Source organism: Eleutherodactylus coqui, chromosome 7 (assembly GCF_035609145.1).
Source record: "Eleutherodactylus coqui strain aEleCoq1 chromosome 7, aEleCoq1.hap1, whole genome shotgun sequence".
Taxonomy (NCBI): domain Eukaryota; kingdom Metazoa; phylum Chordata; class Amphibia; order Anura; family Eleutherodactylidae; genus Eleutherodactylus; species Eleutherodactylus coqui.
Genome location: NC_089843.1, coordinates 159,433,865 through 159,459,502, shown reverse-complemented (window position 1 = coordinate 159,459,502; position 25,638 = coordinate 159,433,865). Strand labels below are relative to the sequence as shown.

The 25,638-nt window shown below is 47.9% G+C and overlaps 1 protein-coding gene and 1 long non-coding RNA gene across 4 annotated transcripts in view; one reads left to right on the top strand and one right to left on the bottom strand.

The window, feature by feature from the left end:
• Window positions 1-2,291, top strand: part of LOC136572895 (uncharacterized) — a 59,821-nt gene extending 57,530 nt beyond the window's left edge. Inside the window, exon 3 of the long non-coding RNA XR_010785826.1 lies at window positions 1,956-2,291. This is a non-coding gene — a long non-coding RNA (uncharacterized lncRNA). The remainder of the gene's footprint in view (window positions 1-1,955) is intronic.
• MYOZ2 (myozenin 2) overlaps window positions 1-25,638 on the bottom strand; it is a 122,422-nt gene that overhangs the window by 56,197 nt on the left and 40,587 nt on the right. The window lies entirely within an intron of this gene.

Here is a 25,638-nt window from a genome sequence, read left to right as displayed (position 1 = left end):
CATTTTTGTATATCGCCGATGCTCGCTAAGGTTTCCATTTGTGAAAATCTGGGCAATTCAAGAAAGTGATGGGAACGACACAGCAACAGATAGGGCAGGCGAGAGGCTACATGTTAGGCTGCATCTCAAGTTCCCAGGTCCCACTATTAAGCCACAATAGCGGCAAGAGTGGTCCCCCCCCCCTCCCAACAATTTTTACTTCTGAAAAGCCCTCATTAGCAATGCATACCTTAGCTAAGCACCACACTACCTCCAACAAAGCACAATCACTGCCTGCATGACACTCCGCTGCCACTTCTCCTGGGTTACATGCTGCCCAACCCCCCCCCCCCCCCCCCGCACTACCCAGTGTCCACAGCACACACCAAAGTGTCCCTGCGCAGCCTTCAGCTGCCCTCATGCCACGCCACACTCATGTCTATTTATAAGTGCGTCTGCCATGAGGAGGAACCGCAGGCACACACTGCAGAGGGTTGGTATATATTACAACCAGCAGGGGTTCGTGAGCTATACAAGAGATGCACTTTAGGGGCTTGCTGATCAGTTGGGCCCCACGGCCACCATGGCTTTCCGGAACCGAGTGGCTCTGGATATGATACTAACCGAGAAAGGTGGTGTTTGTAAAATGATTGGTGAAACTTGCTGTACATATATTCCAGATAACACAGGGCCCACAGGTAAAGTGACTATCGCAATAAAGAAATTGGCCACATTGTCAGAAGAGCTGAAGCGTAACCCTGGGATGAGTGGTTTGTATGGACCGGACAATGGAAACAATTCTTAAAGGGGTTGTCCCGCGCCGAAACGGGTTTTTTTTTTTTCAACCCCCCCCCCCCCGTTCGGCGCGAGACAACCCCGATGCAGGGACCTAAAGAAAGCTTACCGGAGCGCTTACCTTAATCCCCGCGCTCCGGTGACTTCTATACTTACCGGTGAAGATGGCCACCGGGAACCTCTTCCTCCGTGGACCGCAGCTCTTCTGTGCGGTCCATTGCCGATTCCAGCCTCCTGATTGGCTGGAATCGGCACGTGACGGGGCGGAGCTACACGGAGCTACACGGAGCCCCATAGAGAACAGGAGAAGACCTGGACTGCGCAAGCGCGGCTAATTTGGCCATCGGAGGGCGAAAATTAGTCGGCTCCATGGGAACGAGGACGCTAGCAACGGAGCAGGTAAGTAAAAAACTTTTTATAACTTCTGTATGGCTCATAATTAATGCACAATGTACATTACAAAGTGCATTATTATGGCCATACAGAAGTGTATAGACCCACTTGCTGCCGCGGGACAACCCCTTTAATGCAGATAGGAATAGGGATTCTGGTTACTCTTATCATACTCCTGCTACTTTCTGTCTGTATTGTGCCATGCATGAGACGCTCTTGTGCTAAGCTTACAGATCAGATGGTACCTGTCGCCCCCGTATACGTAAATGTAGAGACCCCAGGCTATATGCCTATAATACAACAGAGCGATTTGTCCCCTTATGGATCTGTCTCAGCAGAAACAGGGGTGACCACTCTAGTCTCCCAGCCATTAGAATAGAGTAGCATGTGTGTTGTAGATCCCTTCTGTGTCTATTAGGTCTTCGTGTTTATTTAGTTAGGATTAGTTGTCGGGGAAGGGATTAGCCCTTGGACAGCTGACCAACAATGACAGGTAGGGCATAGATCATAAACTAGAGATAGGGAAAGCAAACCTTACCCCGCCCAGTAGAAGTTATAAGGTATTGTTTATTTTGAGACAGTTTTTAGGGGGATTTGAGAAGGTACAGGTCCATAAAATGGAAGAATCTGTCTCAAAATGGCCGCTAGATACAAAATGGAGCATTATAAGATGTAAATAAGCTTGTGTGTAGTGAAACAATAATTAAGGCAGAAATAACTTTACAGCAGGGTATTCGTTGCAATGTCTAATGATTTGTTTGTTTTTTTTTCCTTTCTATTCATCCGAGAACATTTGCCTGGTACAGCCGCTATCAGAAAAAAACTCCCCCATGTCCTGAGCTTCGGGAAAAGAGCAAATCGTGCTGATAAGACGCTGCGATCATCCAAACTCCCAAGAGAGGAGTAATCACTTGGACATTTCACATATTTATTCTAGCTGCGCTGATTGTTGAACAAAGCACAATTCTTGATGTTTTTTCTAACCCCATGACTAATGATGACGTATTGCTTTCCTGTATTTAGAAATGTAGTCAGTCAATAAACGCTCAGAGTATGTACGCCTTAAGCAGAGTGAGCTATATACTTGCCGTGGCTCTCTCTCCGTATCTGAGGAGAACTAGAAACCGACTCTTGTGTGGTTCTTGGCCTCCGTGCTGCAGCGGATATGAATAGATTTGGAACCCAAGACTTGAAAGGTTAATGTGACCGGTCATGTGTAACGGTCCTTAACACTACCTCCAACAAAGCACAATCACTGCCTGCATGACACTCCGCTGCCACTTCTCCTGGGTTACATGCTGCCCAACCCCCCTCCCGCACTACCCAGTGTCCACAGCACACACCAAAGTGTCCCTGCGCAGCCTTCAGCTGCCCTCATGCCACGCCACACTCATGTCTATTTATAAGTGCGTCTGCCATGAGGAGGAACCGCAGGCACACACTGCAGAGGGTTGGCACGGCTAGGCAGCGGCCCTCTTTAAAAGGGGCAGGACGATAGCCCACAATGCTGTACAGAAGCAATGAGAAATATAATCCTGTGCCACCGCCATCAGGAGCTGCACACGTGGGCATAGCAATGGGGAACCTATGTGCCACACACTATTCATTCTGTCAAGGTGTCTGCATGCCCCAGTCAGACCGCGGTTTTTTATAAATAGTCACAGGCAGGTACAACTCCGCAATGGGAATTCCGTGTGCACCCACAGCATGGGTGGCTCCCTGGAACCCACCCGCTGTACATAAATGTATCCCATTGCATTGCCCTGGACAGCAGAGCTAACGTCAGATTAAATGCAGGTGGGCTTCGGCCCAAACTGCATGCCCCAGTCAGGCTCGAGTTTTTTATAAGTATACACAGGCACGTACATCTCCCTAATGGGAAGTCCATGTGGACCGACAGCATGGGTGGGTCCCAGGAAGCCACTGGCGGTACATAAATATATCCCATTGCAGTGCCCAGCACAGCTGATGTAACGTCAGCTTTAATGCAGGTGGGCAAAAAATTAATTGGATTACACTGTAGGCGAGGGCCCAAAAAAATTGGTGTACCAACAGTACTAATGTACCTCAGAAAAATTGCCCATGACCAACCAAGAGGGCAGGTGAAACCCATTAATCACTTTGGTTAATGTGGCTTAATTGGTAACTAGGCCTGGAGGCAGCCCAGTTAAAAAAAAAATTGGTTCAAGTGCAAGTTTCAACGCTTTAATGAGCATTGAAACGTATAAAAATTGTTTACAAAAATTATATGACTGAGCCTTGTGGGCCTAAGAAAAATTGCCCGTTCGGCGTGATTACGTGAGGTTTCAGGAGGAGGAGCAGGAGGAGGAGGATGAATAGAATACACAGATTGATGAAGCAAAAAGGTCCCCGTTTTTGATGGTAATAGAGAACGATGCTTCCATCTGCGGGTGCAGCCTACGTATTGCTTAGGTATCGCTGCTGTCCGCTAGTGGAGAAGAGAAGTCTGGTGAAATCCAGGCTTTGTTTATCTTGATGAGTGTAAGCCTGTCGACACTGTCGGTTGACAGGCGGGTACGCTTATCTGTGATGATTCCCCCAGCTGCACTAAACACCCTCTCTGACAAGACGCTAGCCGCAGGACAAGTAAGCACCTCCAGGGCATACAGCGCGAGTTCAGGCCATGTGTCCAGCTTCAACACCCAGTAGTTGTAGGGGGCAGAGGCGTCACGGAGGACGGTCGTGCGATCGGCTACGTACTCCCTCACCATCCTTTTACAGTGCTCCCGCCGACTCAGCCTTGACTGGCGAGCGGTGACACAGTCTTGCTGGGGAGCCATAAAGCTGGAAAACGCCTTGGAGAGTGTTCCCCTGCCTGTGCTGTACATGCTGCCTGATCTCCGTGCCTCCCCTGCTTCCTGGCCCTCGGAACTGCGCCTTCTGCCACTAGCGCTGTCGGATGGGAATTTTACCATCAGTTTGTCTGCCAGGGTCCTGTGGTATAGCATCACTCTCGAACGCCTTTCCTCTTCGGGTATGAGAGTGGAAAGGTTCTTCTTATACGGTGGGTCGAGCAGTGTGTACACCCAGTAATCTGTAGTGGCCAGAATGCGTGTAACGCGAGGGTCACGAGAAAGGCATCCTAACATGAAGTCAGCCATGTGTGCCAGGGTACCTGTACGCAACACATGGCTGTCCTCACTAGGAAGATCACTTTCAGGATCCTCCTCCTCCTCCTCCTCCTCCTCAGGCCATACACGCTGAAAGGATGACAGGCAAGCAGCATGGGTACCCTCAGCAGTGGGCCAAGCTGTCTCTTGCCCCTCCTCCTCATGCTCCTCCCCCTCCTCCTCAACGCGCTGAGATATAGACAGGAGGGTGCTCTGACTATCCAGCGACATACTGTCTTCCCCTGCCTCCGTTTCCGAGTGCAAAGCGTCTGCCTTTATGCTTTGCAGGGAACTTCTCAAGAGGCATAGCAGAGGAATGGGGACGCTAATGATTGCAGCATCCCCGCTCACCATCTGGGTAGACTCCTCAAAGTTTCCAAGGACCTGGCAGATGTCTGCCAACCAGGCCCACTCTTCTGTAAAGAATTGAGGAGGCTGACTCCCACTACGCCGCCCATGTTGGAGTTGGTATTCCACTATAGCTCTACGCTGCTCATAGAGTCTGGCCAACATGTGGAGCGTAGAGTTTCACCGTGTGGGCACGTCGCACAGCAGTCGGTGCACTGGCAGATTAAACCGATGTTGCAGGGTCCGCAGGGTGGCAGCGTCCGTCTTGGACTTGTGGAAATGTGCGCTGACCCAGCGCACCTTTCCGAGTAGGTATGACAAGTGTGGGTAGCTTTTCAGAAAGCGCTGAACCTCCAAATTAAAGACATGGGCCAGGCATGGCACGTGCGTGAGGCTGCCGAACTGCAGAGCCGCCACCAGGTTACGGCCGTTGTCATACACGACCATGCCCGGTTGGAGGCTCAGCGGCGAAAGCCAGCGGTCGGTCTGCTCTGTCAGACCCTGCAGCAGTTCGTGGGCCATGTGCCTCTTCTCTCCTAAGCTGATGCTTGCCCACCGCTGTGCTGCCACGCCGCGCGACACCCACTGCTGGCGACGTGCTGCTGCTTACACATCTTGATTGCGAGACAGAGGTTGCGTTGGAGGAGGAGGAGGGTGGTTTAGTGGAGGAAGCATACACCGCCGCAGATACCAGCACCGAGCTGGGGCCCGCAATTCTGGGGGTGGGTAGGACGTGAGCGGTCCCAGGCTCTGACTCTGTCCCAGCCTCCACTAAATTCACCCAATGTGCCGTCAGGGAGATATAGTGGCCCTGCCCGCCTGTGCTTGTCCACGTGTCCGTTGTTAAGTGGACCTTGGCAGTAACCGCGTTAGTGAGGGCGCGTACAATGTTGCGGGAGACGTGGTCGTGCAGGGCTGGGACGGCACATCGGGAAAAGTAGTGGCGACTGGGAACCGAGTAGCGCGGGGCCGCCGCCGCCATCATGTTTTTGAAAGCCTCCGTTTCCACAAGCCTATACGGCAGCATCTCCAGGCTGATCAATTTGGCTATGTGCACGTTTAACGCTTGAGCGTGCGGGTGCGTGGCGGCGTACTTGCGCTTGCGCTCAAACAGTTGCGCTAGCGACGTCTGGACACTGCGCTGAGAGACATTGCTGGATGGGGCCGAGGACAGCAGAGGTGAGGGTGTGGGTGCAGGCCGGTAGGCACTCGTGCCTGTGTCCTCAGAGGGGGGTTGGATCTCAGTGGCAGGTTGGGGCACAGGGGGAGAGGCAGTGGTGCAAACCGGAGGCGGTGAACGGCGTTCGTCCCACCTTGTGGGGTGCTTGGCCATCATATGCCTGCGCATGCTGGTGGTGGTGGCTCCCCAGCTGATCTTGGCGCGACAAAGGTTGTACACCACAGTTCGTCGGTCGTCAGGCGTCTCTGTGAAAAACTGCCACACCTTAGAGCACCTTGGCCTCTGCAGGGTGGCATGGCGCGAGGGGGCGCTTTGGGAAACAGTTGGTAGATTATTCGGTCTGGCCCTGCCTCTATCCCTGGCCACCGCACTGACTCGGCCTGTGCCCACACCCTGACTTGGGCCTCCGCCTCCTCGCCCGCGTCCACGTCCTCTAGGCCTACCCCTACCCCTCAGCATGCTGTATTACCAGTAGTGCAGAAACACAACGCTGTAATTAAATGTGCCGCTTATTGGCCTGTGGTTGGAGGTTGACTTCGCTTACGGAACGCACAGCAGAGCCAGGGAAGAATTTTGCGCAAGCCTGCTGTAACACTTAGCTGGCTGCGTATGAATTAGGACAACTACCCCCAGCAGAGACCCAGTACACTGAAGACGGTCACAGGCAGCCCAAATAGATTTTTTTTCCCAAATGTTTTTGGAAAGGCCCACTGCCTATATACACTAAATATGTCTTCTGTCCCTGCCTCACCACTACTGGCCCTGCACTATGTAAAATTACTGCAGACTGTTTGACTGTGGACAGGAATACAGCGGTGATGTAACAGGCAACACAGAGCCAGGAAAGAATTTTGCGCAAGCCTGCTGTAACACTTAGCTGGCTGTGTATGAATTAGGACAACTACCCCCAGCAGAGACCCAGTACACTGAGGACGGTCACAGGCAGCCCAAATAGATTTTTTTCCCCAAATTTTTTTGGAAAGGCCCACTGCCTATATACACTAAATATGTCTTCTGTCCCTGCCTCACCACTACTGGCCCTGCACTATGTAAAATTACTGCAGACTGTTTCACTATGGACAGGAATACAGCGGTGATGTAACAGGCAACACAGAGCCAGGAAAGAATTTTGCGCAAGCCTGCTGTAACACTTAGCTGGCTGCGTATGAATTAGGACAACTACCCCCAGCAGAGACCCAGTACACTGAGGACGGTCACAGGCAGCCCAAATAGATTTTTTTCCCCAAATGTTTTTGGAAAGGCCCACTGCCTAGATACACTAAATATGTCTTCTGTCCCTGCCTCATCACTACTGGCCCTGCACTATGTAAAATTACTGCAGACTGTTTCACTGTGGACAGGAATACAGCGGTGATGTAACAGGCAACACAGAGCCAGGAAAGAATTTTGCGCAAGCCTGCTGTAACACTTAGCTGGCTGCGTATGAATTAGGACAACTACCCCCAGCGGAGACCCAGTACACTGAGGACGGTCACAGGCAGCCCAAATAGATTTTTTTTCCCAAATGTTTTTGGAAAGGCCCACTGCCTATATACACTAAATATGTCTTCTGTCCCTGCCTCACCACTACTGGCCCTGCACTATGTAAAATTACTGCAGACTGTTTCACTGTGGACAGGAATACAGCGGTGATGTAACAGGCAACACAGAGCCAGGAAAGAATTTCGCAGAAGCCTGCTGTAACACTTAGCTGGCTGCGTATGAATTAGGACAACTACCCCCAGCAGAGACCCAGTACACTGAGGACGGTCACAGGCAGCCCAAATAGATTTTTTTCCCCAAATGTTTTTGGAAAGGCCCACTGCCTATATACACTAAATATGTCTTCTGTCCCTGCCTCACCACTACTGGCCCTGCACTATGTAAAATTACTGCAGACTGTTTCACTGTGGACAGGAATACAGCAGTGATGTAACAGGCAACACAGAGCCAGGAAAGAATTTTGCGCAAGCCTGCTGTAACACTTAGCTGGCTGCGTATGAATTAGGACAACTACCCCCAGCAGAGACCCAGTACACTGAGGACGGTCACAGGCAGCCCAAATAGATTTTTTTTCCCAAATGTTTTTGGAAAGGCCCACTGCCTATATACACTAAATATGTCTTCTGTCCCTGCCTCACCACTACTGGCCCTGCACTATGTAAAATTACTGCAGACTGTTTCACTGTGGACAGGAATACAGCGGTGATGTAACAGGCATCACAGAGCCAGGAAAGAATTTTGCGCAAGCCTGCTGTAACACTTAGCTGGCTGTGTATGAATTAGGACAACTACCCCCAGCAGAGACCCAGTACACTGAGGACGGTCACAGGCAGCCCAAATAGATTTTTTTTTTCCCAAATGTTTTTGGAAAGGCCCACTGCCTATATACACTAAATATGTCTTATGTCCCTGCCTCACCACTACTGGCCCTGCACTATGTAAAATTACTGCAGACTGTTTCACTGTGGACAGGAATACAGCGGTGATGTAACAGGCAACACAGAGCCAGGAAAGAATTTCGCGGAAGCCTGCTATAACACTTAGCTGGCTGTGTATGAATTAGGACAACTACCCCCAGCAGAGACCCAGTACACTGAGGACGGTCATAGGCAGCCCAAATAGATTTTTTTTCCCAAATGTTTTTGGAAAGGCCCACTGCCTATATACACTAAATATGTCTTCTGTCCCTGCCTCACCACTACTGGCCCTGCACTATGTAAAATTACTGCAGACTGTTTCACTGTGGACAGGAATACAGCGGTGATGTAACAGGCAACACAGAGCCAGGAAAGAATTTCGCAGAAGCCTGCTGTAACACTTAGCTGGCTGCGTATGAATTAGGACAACTACCCCCAGCAGAGACCCAGTACACTGAGGACGGTCACAGGCAGCCCAAATAGATTTTTTTTCCCAAATTTTTATGGAAAAGCCCACTGCCTATATACACTAAATATGTCTTCTGTCCCTGCCTCACCACTACTGGCCCTGCACTATGTAAAATTACTGCAGACTGTTTCACTGTGGACAGGAATACAGCGGTGATGTATCAGGCATCACAGAGCCAGGAAAGAATTTTGCGCAAGCCTGCTGTAACACTTAGCTGGCTGCGTATGAATTAGGACAACTACCCCCAGCAGAGACCCAGTACACTGAGGACGGTCACAGGCAGCCCAAATAGATTTTTTTCCCCAAATGTTTTTGGAAAGGCCCACTGCCTATATACACTAAATATGTCTTCTGTCCCTGCCTCACCACTACTGGCCCTGCACTATGTAAAATTACTGCAGGACGCAATGCTCTGCACGGCCGGTATACAAAAAAAAAAAAAAATGTGCAACACTGCAAAAAGTAGCCTCCACACTACTGCACACGGTTAGATGTGGCCCTAAGAAGGACCATTGGGGTTCTTGAAGCCTAAAATAACTCCTAACACTCTCCCTATAGCAACTCTAGCAAGACAGCACTTTCCCTGAACTATGTCAGAATGCATCTGTGGCGAGCCGCGGGAGGGGCCGATTTATATACTCGGGTGACACCTGATCTCGCCAGCCACTCACTGCAGGGGGGTGGTATAGGGCTTGAACGTCGCAGGGGGAAGTTGTAATGCCTTCCCTGTCTTTCTATTGGCTAGAAAAGCGCGCTAACGCCTCAGAGATGAAAGTGAAAGTAACTCGAACATCGCGTGGTACTCGTCTCGAGTAACGAGCATCTCGAACACGCTAATACTCGAACGAGTATCAAGCTCGGACGAGTACGTTCGCTCATCTCTAGTGTTCACCCGTTTCCATCTAATGAAGTCTTATTGTATTACATATATTTCCGGAGGAAGCTATTTTAAATATATATTGGAAGTTATACACATTACATTTGCTCAATTTCCTTGAAGTGTAACATGCCAGTTCTTCCTGGTTTGTAGACATACTGTACATAAATTGTTACCAGTAGAAGTTAATTAAAAGCTAACGTTCTTGGAAAGAATCTTTGCAGTTACTCATGTGATCTCCTTTTCGCACAGCAAGGTCACATGAATAGATTCATTAACTCAAGGTCAGTGTAGTTGCCAGGAAGGTGATATTGGCATGTTATCCAACACAGGGAATAAAACTGGATGATGATTAATAGAATCTATTACAATCTAAATACAATAAGCTGAGTGTGTTGTGAGGAACAGTGTATCATATTCATTTCATTACATCAATACACTGACATGCCAAAAGTCACGGGATAGCAATATTTAAACTGAATATGAAGAGGCATTACCTCAGCTGATGGCTTTGGAACACCCAAACACCTGTATAAATTGTGAGCTGTTACCTTGTGAGTGAGGCTGAACACTCCAGCGTGCTTATGGCAAGGTGACGTGAATAATTGGAGTTCAAACAAGGTATGATAGTGAGTGTTAGATGGATGGGACATTTCATTTCCAAAGTTGTGCAAGCATTTAATATTCCTCGATCCACAGTTGTGAGGGGTAACATCTCCCCTTGGGGAAAGCACCAAGAAGGTGAGTGAGGAGACTTATAAGGCCATCCAAGCTCCTCTAGGTAATATGCAAATAAGGAAGATGGAACAATACCTCTGCAGCGCCACCTATGGGATGGCAGCATTCCTTCAAATGAATGCTCATGTATTGGGAATACATTATAGAAGACATTACTGCCCACAGTTGCCCGCACACTGGCCGCTCACAGGTACTCAATGATTGCGATTGGCGACATCTATCTAGAATTGTGCATATGTACAGACAACCAACTCTGACATAAATCACCTACGCATTCAATGTAGGAGGCTCCACATGCATATTCCACAGGTCAGTGCAGTGTTCTTTTGCTTGCATGGGATACCAGAGCAAAAGACCCACCAGAGCACCTCTGTTAATACGATAATATTGGACCCATTGGGGTCTTTAGGTTGTTAACTAGACCCTAGAGAACTGGCAACATGTGGTGTAGTCCAATTAGTCACAGTACCAATTGTTTCAGGATGATGGTGTGTGGCACAGACCCCATGAAGCCATAGATCCCAGTTGTAAACAAGGCACTGTGGTAGTTCCATACTAACTTAGTGTGTGTTCTTATGGCATGGGTTTGGTCAACTTGTCCATCTAAACATGTCATTGACTGCCCACTACGTTTCATTGTATTTACAGTCCTTCGTGGACTTCATGTACCCCTATAAAAATGGGATATTCCAGTAGGATAATTCACAGTACCATCAAGCCCCAAGTTGTCTAGATTTGATTTGAGGAGCATCTTGGAGAGTTCCTATGAATGGTTTGGCCTGCATGTTTACCCATCATAAGCTCAGTCGAGCAGTTATGTGCACCCAAGATGCTGCACCCAAAAATGCCATGGAGTTGTGGGTGGCTATCCAAACAATATGGCTCAACATTAGAGATGAGCGAACGTACTCGTCCGAGCTTGATACTCGTTCGAGTATTAGCGTGTTCGAGATGCTCGTTACTCGAGGCGAGCACCACGCGATGTTCGAGGTACTTTCACTTTCATCTCTGAGACGTTAGCGCGCTTTTCTGGCCAATAGAAAGACAGGGAAGGCATTACAACTTCCCCCTGCGACGTTCAAGCCCTATACCACCCCCCTGCAGTGAGTGGCTGGAGAGATCAGGTGTCACCCGAGTATATAAATCAGCCCCTCCCGCGGCTCGCCACAGATGCATTCTGACATAGCTCAGGGAAAGTGCTGCTGATGCTGGAGCTGCTATAGGGAGAGCGTTAGGAGTGATTTTAGGCTTCAAAAACCCCAACGGTCCTTCTTAGGGCCACATCTGACCATGTGTAGTACTGTTGAGGCTGCTTTTTGCAGTGTTGCACATTTTTTTTTTTTTTTTTGTATATCGGCCGTGCAGAGTATTGCGTCCTCAGTCTGCAGTAATTTTACATAGTATAGGGCCAGTAGTGCTGAGGCAGGGACAGTGAAAAACGTGAAAGACATATATTGTCTATATAGGCAGTGGGCTTTTCCCAAAAAATTTGGGACCAAAAAATATATTTGGTCTGCCTGTGACCGTCCTGACTATACTGCGTCTCTGCTGGGGGTAGTAGTCCTAATTAATACGCAGCCAGCTAAGTGTTACAGCAGGCTTGCGCAAAATTCTTTCCTGGCTCTGCGTTGCCCGTTACATCATTGCTGTCATCCTGTCCAGAGGGAAACAGTCTGCAGTAATTTTACATAGTATAGGGCCAGTAGTGCTGAGGCAGGGACAGTGAAAAACGTGAAAGACATATATTGTCTATATAGGCAGTGGGCTTTTCCCAAAAAATTTGGGACCAAAAAATATATTTGGTCTGCCTGTGACCGTCCTGACTATACTGCGTCTCTGCTGGGGGTAGTAGTCCTAATTAATACGCAGCCAGCTAAGTGTTACAGCAGGCTTGCGCAAAATTCTTTCCTGGCTCTGCGTTGCCCGTTACATCATTGCTGTCATCCTGTCCAGAGGGAAACAGTCTGCAGTAATTTTACATAGTATAGGGCCAGTAGTGCTGAGGCAGGGACAGTGAAAAACGTGAAAGACATATACTGTCTATATAGGCAGTGGGCTTTTCCCAAAAAATTGGGACAAAAAAATATATTTGGGCTGCCTGTGACCGTCCTGACTGTACTGCGTCTCTGCTGGGGGTAGTAGTCCTAATTAATACGCAGCCAGCTAAGTGTTACAGCAGGCTTGCGCAAAATTCTTTCCTGGCTTAGCATTGCCCGTTACATCATTGCTGTCATCCTGTCCAGAGAGAAACAGTCTGCAGTAATTTTACATAGTATAGGGCCAGTAGTGCTGAGGCAGGGACAGTGAAAACCGTGAAAGACATATACTGTCTATATAGGCAGTGGGCTTTTCCAAAAAACTTTGGGACAAAAAAATATATTTGGGCTGCCTGTGACCGTCCTGACTGTACTGCGTCTCTGCTGGGGGTAGTAGTCCTAATTAATACGCAGCCAGCTAAGTGTTACAGCGGGCTTGCGCAAAATTCTTTCCTGGCTCTGCTGTGCGTTCCGTAAGCGAAGTCAGCCTCCAACCACAGGCCAATAAACGGCACATTTAATTACAGCATTCTGTTTCTGCACTACTGGTAATACAGCATGCTGAGGGGTAGGGGTAGGCCTAGAGGACGTGGACGCGGGCGAGGACGCGGAGACCCAAGTCAGGGTGTGGGCACAGGCCGAGCTCCTGATCCAGGTGTATCACAGCCGACTGCTGCGGGATTAGGAGAAAGGCACGTTTCTGGCATCCCCACATTCATCTCACAATTAATGGGTCCACGCGGTAGACCTTTATGAGAAAATGAGCAGCGTGAGCAGGTCCTGTCGTACATGGCAGACAGTGCATCCAGCAATCTATCGACCACCCAGAGTTCCGCGCCGTCCACTGCTGCAACTCTGAATCCTCTGGCTGCTGCTCCTCCTTCCTCCCAGCCTCCTCACTCCATTACAATGACACATTCTGAGGAGCAGGCAGACTCCCAGGAACTGTTCTCGGGCCCCTGCCCAGAATGGGCAGCAATGGTTCCTCTCCCACCGGAGGAGTTTGTCGTGACCGATGCCCAACCTTTGGAAAGTTCCCGGGGTCCTGGGGATAAGGCTGGGGACTTCCGGCAACTGTCTCAAGAGCTTTCAGTGGGTGAGGAGGACGATGACGATGAGACACAGTTGTCTATCACTCAGGTAGTAGTAATTGGAGTAAGTCCGAGGGAGGAGCGCACAGAGGATTCGGAGGAAGAGCAGCAGGACGATGAGGTGACTGACCCCACCTGGTTTGCTAAGCCTACTGAGGACAGGTCTTCAGAGGGGGAGGCAAGTGCAGCAGCAGGGCAGGTTGGAAGAGCCAGTGTGGTGGCCAGGGGTAGAGGCAGGGCCAGACCGAATAATCCACCAACTGTTTCCCAAAGCGCCCCCTCGCGCCATGCCACCTTGCAGAGGCCGAGGTGCTCAAAGGTCTGGCAGTTTTTCACTGAGAGTGCAGACGACCGACGAACAGTGGTGTGCAATCTTTGGCGCGCCAAGATCAGCCGGGGAGCCACCACCACCAGCCTCACCACCACCAGCATGCGCAGACATATGATGGCCAAGCACCCCACAAGGTGGGACGAAGGCCGTTCACCACCTCCGTTTGCACCACTGCCTCTCCCCCTGTGCCCCAACCTGCCACTGAGATCCAACCCCCCTCTCAGGACACAGGCACTACCGTCTCCTGGCCTGCACCCACACCCTTACCTCCGCTGTCCTCGGCTCCATCCACCAATGTCTCTCAGCGCACCGTCCAGCCGTCGCTAGCGCAAGTGTTTGAGCGCAAGCGCAAGTACGCCGCAACGCACCCGCTCGCTCAAGCGTTAAACGTGCACATAGCCAAATTTTTCAGCCTGGAGATGCTGCCATATAGGCTTGTGGAAACGGAGGCTTTCAAAAGCATGATGGCGGCGGCGGCCCCGCACTACTCGGTTCCCAGTCGCCACTACTTTTCCCGATGTGCCGTCCCAGCCCTGCACGACCACGTCTCCCGCAACATTGTACGCGCTCTCACCAACGCGGTTACTGCCAAGGTCCACTTAACAACGGACATGTGGACAAGCACAGCCGGGCAGGGCCACTATATCTCCCTGACGGCACATTGGGTGAATTTACTGGAGGCTGGGACAGAGTCAGAGCCTGGGACCGCTCATGTCCTACCCACCCCCAGAATTGCGGGCCCCAGCTCGGTGGTGGTATCTGCGGCGGTGTATGCTTCCTCCACTAAACCACCCTCCTCCTCCTACGCAACCTCTGTCTCGTAATCAAGATGTGTCAGCAGCAGCACATCGCCAGCAGTCGGTGTCGCGCGGCATGGCAGCATAGCGGTGAGCAAGTGTCAGCAGGCCGTGCTGAAACTACTCAGCTTAGGAGAGAAGAGGCACACAGCCCACGAACTGCTGCAGGGTCTGACAGAGCAGACCGACCGCTGGCTTGCACCGCTGAGCCTCCAACCGGGCATGGTCGTGTGTGACAACGGCCGTAACCTGGTGGCGGCTCTGCAGCTCGGCAGCCTCACGCACGTGCCATGCCTGGCCCACGTTCTTAATTTGGTGGTTCAGCGCTTTCTGAAAAGCTACCCACGCTTGTCAGACCTGCTCGGAAAGGTGCGCCGGCTCAGCGCACATTTCCGCATGTCCCACACGGACGCTGCCACCCTGCGCACCCTGCAACATCGGTTTAATCTGCCAGTGCACCGACTGCTGTGCGACGTGCCCACACGGTGGAACTCTACGCTTCACATGTTGGCCACGCTGTATGAGCAGCGTAGAGCTATAGTGGAATACCAACTCCAACATGGGCAGCGCAGTGGGAGTCAGCCTCCTCAATTCTTTACAGAAGAGTGGGCCTGGTTGGCAGACATCTGCCAGGTCCTTGGAAACTTTGAGGAGTCTACCCAGATGGTGAGCGGCGATGCTGCAATCATTAGCATCACCATTCCTCTGCTATGCCTCTTGAGAAGTTCCCTGCAAAGCATAAAGGCAGATGCTTTGCGCTCGGAAACAGAGGCGGGGGAAGACAGTATGTCGCTGGATAGTCAGAGCACCCTCCTGTCTATATCTCAGCGCGTTGAGGAGGAGGAGGTGGAGGAGCATGAGGAGGAGGGGGAAGAGACAGCTTGGCCCACTGCTGAGGGTACCCATGCTGCTTGCCTGTCATCCTTTCAGCGTGTATGGCCTGAGGAGGAGGAGGAGGAGGAGGAGGATCCTGAAAGTGATCTTCCTAGTGAGGACAGCCATATGTTGCGTACAGGTACCCTGGCACACATGGCTGACTTCATGTTAGGATGCCTTTCTCGTGACCCTCGCGTTACACGCATTCTGGCCACTACGGATTACTGGGTGTACACACTGCTCGACCCACGGTATAAGGAGAGCCTTTCCACTCTCATACCCGAAGAGGAAAGGGGTTCGAGAGTGATGCTATACCACAGGACCCTGGCGGACAAGCTGATGGTAAAATTCCCATCCGACAGCGCTAGTGGCAGAAGGCGCAGTTCCGAGGGCCAGGTAGCAGGGGAGGCGTGGAGATCAGGCAGCATGTACAGCACAGGCAGGGGAACACTCTCTAAGGCCTTTGACAGCTTTTTCTGGCTCCCCAGCAAGACTGTGTCACCGCTCCCCAGTCAAGGTTGAGTCGGCGGGAGCACTGTAAAAGGATGGTGAGGGAGTACGTAGCCGATCGCACGACCGTCCTCCGTGACGCCTCTGCCCCTACAACTACTGGGTGTCGAAGCTGGACACGTGGCCTGAACTCGCGCTCTATGCCCTGGAGGTGCTTGCTTGTCCTGCGGCTAGCGTTTTGTCAGAGAGGGTGTTTAGTGCGGCTGGGGGAATCATCACGGATAAGCGTAACCGCCTGTCAACCGACAGTGCCGACAGGCTTACACTCATAAAGATGAGCAAAGCCTGGATTTCCCCAGACTTTTCTTCTCCACCAGCGGACAGCAGCGATACCTAAACAATACGTAGGCTGCACCCACGGATGGAAGCATCGTTCTCTATCACCATCAAAAACGGGAACCTTTTAGCTTCATCAATCTGTGTATTATATTCATCCTCCTCCTCCTGCTCCTCCTCCTGAAACCTCACGTAATCACGCCGAACGGGCAATTTTTCTTAGGCCCACAAGGCTCAGTCATATGACTTTTGTAAACAATGTTTATACGTTTCAATTCTCATTAAAGCGTTGAAACTTGCACCTGAACCAATTTTTATTTTAACTGGGCTGCCTCCAGAACTAGTTACAAATTAAGCCACATTAACCAAAGCGATTAATGGGTTTCGCCTGCCCTCTTGGTTGGGCATGGGCAATTTTTCTGAGGTACATTAGTACTGTTGGTACACCAATTTTTTTGGGCCCTCGCCTACAGTGTAATCCAATTAATTTTTTGCCCACCTGCATTAAAGCTGACGTTACATCAGCTGTGCTGGGCACTGCAATAGGATATATTTATGTACCGCCGGTGGCTTCCTGGCACCCACCCATGCTGTCGGTCCACACGGAGTTGTAACTGCATGTGTCCACTTCTAAAGAACCCCAGTCTGACTGGGGCATGCAGTGTGGGCCGAAGCCCACCTGCATTTAACATGACATTACCTCAACTGTGATGGGCAATGCAATGGGATATATTTATGTACCGCCGGTGGCTTCCTGGCACCCACCCATGCTGTCGGTCCACATGGAGTTGTAACTGCATGTGTCTACTTATAAAGAACCCCAGTCTGACTGGGGCATGCAGTGTGGGCCGAAGCCCACCTGCATTTAATCTTACGTTAGCTCTGCTGTCCAGGGCACTGCAATGGGATACATTTATGTACAGCCGGTGGGTTCCAGGGAGCCACCCATGTTGTGGGTGCACACGGAATTCCCATTGCGGAGTTGTACCTGCCTGTGACTATTTTTAAAAAACCGCGGTCTGACTGGGGCATGCAGACACCTTGACAGAATGAATAGTGTGTGGCACATAGGTTCCCCATTGATATGCCCACGTGTGCAGCTCCAGATGGAGGTGGCACAGGATTGGATTTCTCATTGCTTCTGTACAGAATTGTGGGCTATCGCCCCGCCCCTTTTGAAGAGGGTCGCTGCCTAGCCGTGCCAACCCTCTGCAGTGTGTGCCTGCGGTTCCTCCTCATGGCAGACGCACTTATAAATGACATGAGGGTGATGTGGCATGAGGGCAGCTGAAGGCTGCGCAGGGACAATTTGGTGTGCGCTGTGGACACTGGGTCGTGCAGGGGGGGGGGGGGTTGGGCAGCATGTAACCCAGGAGAAGTGGCAGCGGAGTGTCATGCAGGCAGTGATTGTGCTTTGTTGCAGGTAGTGTGGGGCTTAGCTAAGGTATGCATTGCTAATGAGGGCTTTTCAAAAGTAAAAATTGTTGGGAGGGGGGGCACTCTTGCCGCTATTGTGGCTTAATAGTGGGACCTGGGAACTTGAGATGCAGCCCAACATGTAGCCCCTCGCCTGCCCTATCCGTTGCTGTGTCGTTCCCATAACTTTCTTGAATTGCCCAGATTTTCACAAATGGAAACCTTAGCGAGCATCGGCGATATACAAAAATGCTCGGGTCATCCATTGACTTCAATGGGGTTTGTTACTCGAAACGAACCCTCGAGCATCGCGATAATTTCGTCCTAAGTAACGAGTACCCGAGCATTTTGGTGCTCGCTCATCTCTACTCAACATCCTTTCAGACATCTACCGTCCACTTGTGGAATCAATGCCACATTGAGTTGCTGCACTCTGTTGGACTAGAGGGCGACCTACACAACATTCATTTATGTCCTATGACTTTTGGTACATCAGTGTATGAGAAATGAGCATAAACAGAGCAAGATTCATAACAATGAATACAGTGCATTGGCCTTTGGTGTCTTAGAGCATCCAGAGCATATAAAAATTATTACAACAGTCGAGTTACATACAAAATATATATTTTCATCTCTTTATATGCAGCAATACCATGACAAGCCTCAGTACCGCTCACCTCATGCTATTTATTACTCTGCATACCAAAAATAGTTCCAACTCTTCAATGACTGAAATAGATAGTGTAAGAATGAATAAAAGCAAAATACAAAGGACTGATATACCGTATTTTCCGGCATATAAGACAACTGGGCATATACGACGACCCCCAATTTTCCAGTTAAAATATAGAGTTTGGGATATACTCTCCGTATAAGACTACCCCTCTTCCAACACACACCAAATAATAATTTAAAAAAAAACATCAGATTTGATTTCAATATGGTAATTTTAATTGAAAGGCTTATGGCATGCAGGTACTTAGCAGGAAAACTGTCACTTATAAACATAAGGCTGTTTGTCATCAAACATATAAACATAAAACAGCGCAAGTGGATTAAACTTTCCTAATTCACTCTAAACTGAAAGGAAGGATAAGACAATAAACCCATGGGAGCAGCCATGCTGTTTGTTTTCTAAGCTGTCGACCAAACTGGAACTGATGATGATAGGAGGAAGATAACAAACAATAGAGAGAGAGCAAGTGCCGGGCAAGTCCCTGGCGAGTTAGCAGCGCCCATCATAACTGCAAGCTTCGGTAATTTTTATAGGTTTTTTTTTGGCGTGACAGTTTCCCTTTAAAAGCCTCCAAAATCTTCCTGTTCGTCATCTGATACCATAAGTACATCAATGACATCTTGTGATACATTTGTAAGGCAGTCATCGTATGGATCGAATTCCGTATCAGATGGTGTGGTCTCAGCTTCGGCTTCCTCTTCATCTTGCCACAAGTATTCATCCTCCATACCATCTAATGAATTTGATATGCCACACTTCTTGAAAGACTTGATAACTGTTTCTGCATCAATATCATTCCAGGCTTTTATGACAAACTTGCACAAAACATCCAACTGTGGCGCACGCATGTTTCTTCCTTTTGTGAATGACTTTTCGACGCTAACCATCCATTCATTCCACTGTTCTCGAATGCGATCTTTAAATGGCTTGTTTAGGCACACATCCAGTGGCTGTACCAACGATGCCAATCCTGCAGGAATAACCGCCGCATCTGTGTTTAGTCTTGGAAGCCTTTGCTTGGTGCTGGAAGTTAAATGAGCCCTGAACATATCCCACACTAGTAGACTACGTTTTTGAATAAGTCCACCTGGTCGCCTGCTGCATACGTTATCAAGCCATAGCTTTACCCCTTCTCCATCCAGCCTTTTTCATTCACATGTACAAACATCCAACAGGGAACTTGAGTTTCGGCATTGTTTTTCTTTTAAAAATAATCATTGGTCTCAGTTTGGCGCCATCAGCTGTGCATCCTAGTACCACTGTAAAACTGGACTTCTCATGTGCTGTTGTTTTAATTAAAATTATTTTTTCACCTTTTTGATGGACAGTTTTATTTCCAACCATATCAAAATTCATTGGAGTTTCATCCATATTTCCAATACTACTTAACGCATAGCCATGTTTAGTGCGCTGCTGTATTACGTATCGATGGAAACTATTTACTTTGCTATCAAGATCTGCAGGTAATTTTTGGGCAATTTTCGTCTTTTGCCTCAGTACCATATTACGCCTTCCCATGAATCTAGTACAGTAGGATACAGTGGCCCTAAATCTGTTGCTGTGATCTAGGTTAGATTTGGCCCACTGAAGTGCAAACAAATGTATTTTATTTCATGTCACTACATACCCGTTTTGGCGATGGTCACTCACCATGTCTGCTACATGTTTTTCGAGTTCTGGCCAATGTGGGGTGCCTCTTAATGCACACTTACCCCTTGGCACACTCTTTAATGCTTTTTCATTTACTTTCCAGTCCCGAACCATCTTTTCTGTTACTCCATATTGTCCTGCAGTAGCGCAGTTATTATGTTCCATGGCAAAGTTTACAACTTTAAGTTTGAAACTGGCTTCATATTTCTTTCTTTTTGCTGGTAGAGCCATGATGGGGTTTTGACTGTTGGACATGTGTATACAGTACTGCGTGTACTGGTGCTATACTGTATGAACAGGTACAAATACTGGTGCTGTACTGTATGTGGTACCCAGTATACAACAACCAGCCAATCACAGCAAGCGATGTACCTTACCGGCGATTGGCTGGTTGTTGTATACAAAGCCTGCTTGGATTGGTCAGCTCTCCCTGCCTGCCCAGCCCTCCCTGTCTACAAGACTATCGCTTGCCGTATAATGTCTCTATTGCTCTGCAGCTATGCCACCAAGTGGTGCGGGAGGGCAGGCCCCAGGGATACGTACATATAGGGGATTCCCTTTGGTGGTTACAGTGCTGTGGGTCTCCCGGAGCGCCAGCGCTCATTCCTTCACTCCTGCAACGTGCAGCCTCTGATGGCGTCCCATCCGAAACCAATGTCCGCACAGACCCTGGGTCCCAGGTAGGAGACTTACCCTCTAGTCAGCGCCACCGATTAGGATCCAGCCTGCGCTTCCTTGCACGGTGTCAGTTGGGCCCCACAGAGCAGAGAGTCCAGCTGTCAAGTTCCGATACTGCAGGCCGACAGGCACAGATGAGGAGGGTGTTGGCATGCAGCCTAGCACACGTGTCGGCACAAGTCCTCCATGGCAACCTCGGGGGGGCTGTCCATTTCGCTCCTGCCCGAGCCAGCTCCTTACAACAGGGTCAGTACGGCAAATTTAGCAGTACGGTGACTGCAGATTCTCTTGTCCAGCTTAGAAGTTTCAGCACCCACCCTATAAGATGACCCCCGACTTTTGAGAAGATTTTCCTGGGTGTAAAAAGTCCACGTATATATAATAAGCCTGAAAATACGGTATTATGGAAATCTATTGAGAGTATGTTAATACTATGAGAGCATGTCTTCTACTCAAAGCATCATATATACATTGTGATACTCTGCTGTAGGGCTACCTGTTCACTTACATGCTTCATCTCTGGCAGAATTATGTACCACTGCTCGTGTATGCTGCCCCTACAGAGCCCCCTGTGTGAACTGGAAACAGACTGTTGTGAAGGTAACCCAGAATATTGTTGTATTAAATCATTCTTTCTCATCACAGTTCACAAAACAACAAATCAACACCTTATAATGAACTAGACGAATGTCCTTGCATTAGTAATTATGTACTCCAGATGTGCTGGCATTATTCCTAGTCTATATACTAGATGTATCCTTTCAAGGCTTCATCTTCTCACTTGAATTATTTTATGTTGCATCACTGAAAATAAATTCTCTATGAAATGCTTATTAATGTGCGCACACCATAATCTTACTATGATTCGCTGTGAAATACTTATATATTGATTGGATGCTAATGGGGCGAAATGAGCTCCTGATCAGTTCCTGTAGGTACTTAGTTTACTATATACAAGTAGGGGAAAAGAGAAAAAAATATTTTCTGGACGGGTGAAATTGTTGCAACCTAACGTGATGAAAAAATAATACTTGAGAATAGGTGTATTAGCCAAACAGATCTCAGTTTATTACTAAAACCCGCTTATATATGCCTCTTCCTAACCACGTAAATGAATCAGAGTTCTTTAGGCATTGCCTAAAGAACTCTGTTTCATAAACGTGTTTAGCATCTTTGGATATATAACCCCATCAAGTACTGAGCAAGAGGTTCTAACACCTCGAAACTTGTATACAAGCTGGTTTTAATAATAAACTGAGATCTTTTTGGCTAATACACCTACTCTCAATTATAATTTTTTCATCGTGTTACAAGGTTGTGCCAATTTCACCCATTCAGAAAATATATATATATTATTCTTTTCCTTCACCTGTTGCTCCACACGTTTTCCTATCAGGTATAATGTCAGTTAGGTGGGCAGCACCTTTCGAATGCAAGCTTCTCCATCTCACGACAGCAATTCAAATTCATACTTTCATTTTTTTAATCCTATTTCCTCTTCACCGGGGGCTGCTCTACCTTTTTTTCTTCAAAAAAAAATTTTTTTTTTCTTCTCCACATTAGTTTACTATATAAGATATGCTTAATAAATGTGCTTCAGAAGATAAGCTTGAGACATCATCCTGACTGTTTATTGTGTGTCCCTCATCAGTGCACTGCTGAATTGGGCATACTTGACTAATGAGGCTTCGATACCCTTTGAGTATCACCTAAAGGCAGCTCATTACTCTATCACTGTAAATAAAAATATGCCTTTCCCTTACTATAGTGCTCAAAGTTTTATTGCTACATATAGAAATTTTCTATAGCTAGACACTTTTCCTGACTTTCCTCCTAAAATGTGTATTTCATATCTTACCTTAAGGCGCTTCCACATGGGCAGTGCAATATCGCCACGAGAAAATCACATCAATATCACATCTGTGTTCTGTGCAATATCGCTGCATTTTCTCGTGGCGATATCACGATTTTGTGTCACTACCATGTCCTGCAACTTTGTAGCACTCTTTTGCCAGGATTTTATTTGGGGGGTGAGGTGGAACGGGCTTGAAATATAAGCCTTACCAGAAAAAATAAGCCCTGGCAGCATAAAAAAAAAAAAAAAAGAATACATCACCTAGCAGGGGCCGTTAGCTCCCTGCGCATCTAACCTAAAGCTCAGTCAGACTTGCTTGAAGTTTTCCCTCAGCGCTTTCTGGTTTGGAGACTCAAAATCCCCGCCTCCAGGAAGCGCTGGCTGTGATTGGTTCTCAAGTGCTCAATGGACCAATCACAGCCATTCCTAAAGCCTGTGATTGGTCCATTCTTGAAGGCGGGGATTTTCGAACTACTGATCAGGAATTTCTGCAGGAGAACTTTGTGTCGGGGAGCCTCTGGAAAAGTTCGGTGAAGCTGGACAGCGCCTCCTAGGTGATGTATTTTTTCTTTTATTTTAGGGCTTTTACAGTAGGATTTCCTGCTGTAAAAGTTGCACCGCACGAAAACCGTGCTTTTGTGTGATGCAACACAAAGGAAGGCTGCATAGAGAAACATGGGCTACAAAAAATTGCAAATTGGGGTTCTATAGAGTGTGTCCCGATTTTGTATTCTCGCAATGTCACAGGCTACAAAACATTGCTTATGTTAAAGAACCCATTAGAAAGCATGGGCTTCACATACATGCGATCTGTAGCACTGTCGCATTGCGAGAAAATTGTGCATTTTTTTTGTCACCGTATGGAAGCGGCCTATAGGAAATTCTTGTTAGACAACACTTTTACATATATCATAGGTATTGGGAAGGATTTTTTCCCCCCTAAAATGAGGAAAATTGGCTTCTACCTCATTGGGTTATTTTGCCTTCCTCTGGATCAACATTGGGGGGTAATAGGCTGAACTAGATGGAGATACGTCTTTTTTTCAGCCTCACACACTGTTACAAAACTGTTACTATGTATATATTAGGACATCAGATAGAAGTGACACAAGTTTCCCACTTGGAACCCTCCTTTAATGAGAGAAGCATAACACCCGACTCTGGAAAGCAGTGCAGACATTTCTTGCAAGTAATTGCAGGCACTATGCTGAACTCTGGGTCAGAAATTAGCATGTATGAAATGTCTTCCCTGCATATAAAAGCTGATCTGCATGTCTACAAGGGAACCCCTTGTTGTGGTGGATATCACATTTACTACTGGGATTAACATGCGATGTAGGTGCCAAAGAGATGTCAGACATGCTAATCAAGATGTGCTAAGTGGCTAATATGTTTAAATTGTTTACTTTTTTATACTATCTTGAGAATGCACTGGAAAGATCATACCAATTCTTACATATTTTATCATATGTCCAGCTTATCTCAACATTTCCCCTTACGCTATTCATACCATAACCCGATAAGGACTATGGTATGAATACCATGAATATGGTAATGAATGGCCCTTGGTCCTGGGCTTTAATTCTAGCCAATGTTAAAAATTTAGCGCAGGATTAAAGCTCTTGCAGTGTAGCAGGAACAGGTCGGGTCCTCGGCTATGACTAACAGCCGAAGTCCTGGAAGAGAAGGCAAAAGCGGTTCTTAAACACTTCTGCTTTCTCTCTTGCAAGCTACATAGCGCTCAATGAACGCTATGTAGGGAAGAGAGACAGCAAAAGTGCCACTTCCACTATTCGACCCAGCAGTCACGTGAGCTTCAGGTGCACCCAGCCATAGAATTGCTGCAGATTCCTAGCAGAGCTCTATTAGTGACTACTGTCCCAATAGAGGGACGTTTTCCCTATGAATGACCCAGTTACAGTGGAAAAGTGTGAAAAAAAGACAATGTGAGTGTCCCCCAGAGGTCTTATGTGATGTCATGGGGGACATAGATATGCAAAAAAATAGTTACAAAAAAAAGTAAAAAAAAACAAGAGCAAACGAAAAAAAATAAATAAATAAAAAAATAATATATATATATATATATATATATATATATATATATATATATATATATATATATATATATATATATATATATATATATGTATATAAAAAAGAAAATGACCCACCACCGACACCAACCAAAACAGTCGCTGTATGGGCCCTGTAATCTAAGACTATACAAATTCAATCAAAACGTCCAAAACAGAATGAGGAACCAATTGCATTACTTTGTTTTTAAAATTAATATGTTTACGCTAACATAAACAACTATAAAAAATCTATATATATTTTAGTTTTTTACCCCTAATTTGGCCCAATGTCCACATGCAGACTTGAATTGTGGAATCCATGCGAGGCACCACACTGACGATTCGCAGTTCAAATCGCCCATAGAGAAACATGGGCGTCCACAGCTGGATTAAAGCATGCAGGTTTGTTTTGCAGAACTTTTCAGGTCCGGAAAACAAATGACAGCATGCTCCATTTCAGTGCGGTTCCCACTTGAACGGCTTCCATTGAAGTCAAGGGAAACAGTCCGATCCGCGGCCCATCCGCAATTGATATTGCCACGGATTCTGCAGGAAAGCAGGAGTTTCTTTTAAAAAAAAACCTCTACTGTGCATGAGTGGTTGCGCGCCGGCCGGCGCTTCTGAACACATCCGCAGTGAAGACCCGAAGAGTTACGCACGGTCCTCGACTGCGGGCAGGGTCGTTTTCCGCTGCAGGCTCCCATATGCGGAATCCTACCTGCCCATGAACATGAGGCCTTTAAACTGAAAAACAGGAAAAAATGCAGCAAAAATAATTTTGGTAGCTAAAGAAAAAAATAAGGCCATAAAACAACCACATGGGTAACATCCCTAAAATGTGTCTGGTCCTTTTGGACCAAAACTGAAAACCTCGACTGACCACATGCAGTAAGGAAATATAATAGACAGAGACACCGCTGCGACATCTAATTCCTATAAGATAATATCGGATCCTTCATCAGGATGGCCAGAGAAGGAGAT